The sequence below is a fragment of the Scyliorhinus torazame genome, chromosome 13, assembly GCF_047496885.1.
Source record: "Scyliorhinus torazame isolate Kashiwa2021f chromosome 13, sScyTor2.1, whole genome shotgun sequence".
Taxonomy (NCBI): Eukaryota; Metazoa; Chordata; class Chondrichthyes; order Carcharhiniformes; family Scyliorhinidae; genus Scyliorhinus; species Scyliorhinus torazame.
Window position 1 is genome coordinate 158,867,034 of NC_092719.1, and position 3,372 is coordinate 158,870,405.

Consider the following 3,372-nt stretch of genomic DNA (forward strand, 5'->3'; position numbering starts at 1 on the left):
CCGTTTACCTCATTGAAATGTAGATGCTGTATTACTGCTCCTGTCTTGTATAAGAAGTCAGGGGCCAGAGGTTGCAACAGAATCATGTGGCCAGATGGTATTACCTGCTAGAAATGCTGGTCATAGAGGTAAACAGGTTTACAGTGCAGGAGGGCACCATTAGGCCTATTCTATCTGCGACAGTTGCTTGCTGGAATGCACCAAAACTAACCCAACACCCTGTTTTGCCCTCAGATGGAAATGCCTTCCCTCCTTCCGCTAATTATCCAGTCGGGGTCCACGATGCCCAGGAGGGTGGGCCGTGCGGTCGGGGGCATACGCCTGTATATTGCGTGAGGCGACTGTGAGCGAGAGCGCTAGTTTCTTGGTCGCCGCAAGGTCGAGGGTAGCCCCTTCTAAGAGGCGCTGGCGGATGTAGGCCGACCCTATGCCCGTAACGAACGTGTCTCTAAGTAGCAGGTCAGAATGTTCAGCGGCCGAAACGGCCTGGCAATCGCAGTCTCTCACCAGGATGTGCAGGGCATGCCAGAAATCTTCCACAGACTCACCAGGAAAGGTACAGGCCGTTAAATTTGGCTCCATAGTATCTTGTTTCTCATTGCTATGGGTGCCATTTTGCCAAAATGTTTCTGTGCCATAGGAGCACACCTCTGGTGCCAACTGCACCAGCTCTCATTTTGTGACGGCATGAGTGTGCATCAAAGAAGCACAGGAAGTATGAGAGTCGGCAGCTCATGACATCAAATAGCGTTTAATGTTGATTTGATTCCAGCGCTACCATTTAGGAACTCAATGCTCCAGCTAACATTAGGGGCGAAATTCTCCCCCAACGGCGCGATGTCCGCCGACTGGCGCCAAAGACGGCGCCAATCAGACGGGCATTGCGCCGGCCCAAAGGTGCGGAATGGTCCGCATCTTTGGCGGCCTAGCCCCAACATTGAGGGGCTAGGCCGATGCCGGAGGGATTTCCGCCCCGCCAGCTGGCGCGGAAATGCGGCGCATGCGCGGGAGCGTCACCGGCCGCTGTCAGTTTCCCGGCGCATGCGCGGGAGCGTCAGCGGCCGCTGTCAGTTTCCCGCGCATGCGCAGTGGGGAGAGTCTCTCCCGCCTCCGCCATGGTGGAGGCCATGGCGGAGGCGGAAGGGAAAGAGTGCCCCCACGGCACAGGCCCGCCCGCGGATCGGTGGGCCCCGATCGCAGGCCAGGCCACCGTGGGGGCACCCCCGGGGTCAGATCGCCCCGCGCCCCCCCCCCCCAGGACCCCGGAGCCCGCCCACGCCGCCTGGTCCCGCCGGTAAATACCAGGTTTGATTTACACCGGCGGGACAGGCAATTTCTGGGCGGGACTTCGGCCCATCCGGGCCGGAGAATCCAGCGGGGGGTCCCGCCAACCGGCGCGGCCCGATTCCCGCCCCCGCCCAATCTCCGGTACCGGAGACTTCGGCGGGGCGGGGGCGGGATTCACGGCGGCCAACGGCCATTCTCCGACCCGGCGGGGGGTCGGAGAATGACGCCCCAGATCTTAAATACATGCAGCTGGAACAGGAAGGACCCCATTCAGCACTATTTAAAATGATTATCATCCACATTCTGGCTAGTCACTCTACCCGTCTTTGCTGTGATTATAGAAGAGAAAAATTGTTTCCAGATTGTTTAAAATCATTAAAGTTCACAGGTAGGGAAGTGGCAGGTACTGAAGCACTTGGGCCTGACTCCAAGGATTCTGCACAAATCACTTGCTCTCAGACACGGGTGCTGTAATAAACATTTTGCTTACGCTACAAGATGACAGAATGAATGAGCAGAGGCAACACAGAGCAAGACAAGTTGCCATAATAAAGTGGGTGTGGTAGTCACCACTGTTGTATTGTATATACTGCATACAAAGGTATTACGGTAAGGCCCCTATACTACAGGTACGGGGGTAGATCCCTGCTTGCTGGCTCCGCCCAGTAGGCGGAGTATAAATGTGTGGGCTCTCCGAGCTGCAGCCATTTCGGCAGCAGCTGCGGGAGGCTCCACATCTCTGCGTAATAAAGCCTCGATTACTCTCTACTCTCATCTCGTCGTAATTGATAGTGCATCAATTTATTACGCAGAGATTTTACAACGATGGATCTCCGCATCAAGCCTGATCGCCTGCGGCTGCACCCTCAAGCAGACAACGCCAAGTTGGCCTTCGCACATTGGCTAGCTTGCTTTGAAGCCTACATTGGATCTGCGACAGACCCACCCTCAGAGTCACAGAAGCTCCAGATCCTTTACACGCGGCTGAGCTCCGATATCTTTCCCCTCATCCGGGACGCACTGACCTACGCTGAGGCCATGGCGCTACTGAAGGATAACTACACTCAGCAAACTAACAAAATCTATTCCAGGCACCTCCTGTCCATGCGGCATCAACTCCCTGGTGAGCCTGTGGAAGATTTCTGGTATGCCCTGCACGCCCTGGTGAGAGACTGTGATTGCCAGGCCGTTTCAGCCGCTGAACATTCTGACCTGCTACTTAGAGACGCGTTCGTTACGGGCATAGGATTGGCCTACATCCGCCAGCGCCTCTTAGAAGGGCTACCCTCGACCTCGCGGCGACCAAGAAACTAGCGCTCTCGCTCACAGTCGCCTCACGCAATATACAGGCGTATGCCCCAGACCGCACGGCCCACCTCTCCTGGGCATCGTGGACCCCGCCAGCGAACACCCCACCGTGGACCGCATCAGCGACCTCCCCCAGCCAACCCCAGGCCTGCGCCGCGCGGCAGCCAATCAACCTCGGGAGAACCAAGTGCTACTTCTGCGGACACTCAAAACACCCCCGACAGCGCTGCCCGGCACGGAGCGCGTTCTGCAAGGCCTGCGCGAAGAAAGGACATTTTGCAGCTGTGTGCCAGGCCTGCTCAGTCGCCGCTATTGTGCCGGCACCCCCCATGTGCGACACGCGGACGCCGCCACCTTCCTCGCCTCAGACCACATGCGGCCCATGGGCGCCGCCATCTTGCTCCCCTCACAACACGTGCGGCCTGTGGGTGCCGCCATCTTGCTTGCCTCACAACACGTGCGGCCCGTGGGTGCCGCAATCTTGCCTGCCTCAGGACATGTGCGGCCCGTGGGCGCCGTCATCTTCCCCGCCTCAGGACCCCTGCTCGTCGGGCACCTCATCGGGCCGCTCATCACCTGCCAACCGCAGCCGACCAGCCACATCTGGCCTCCGTCACGATCGACCAGTCCCGACCGCACAACCTCGCGACCGCGTCGCGACAGTGAAGGTCGACAGGCATAAGATATCCTGCCTTCTGGACTCAGGGATCACTGAGAGCTTCATCCACCCCAATACGGTAAGGCGCTGCTCCCTCACGGTACACCCCATCAGAGAAT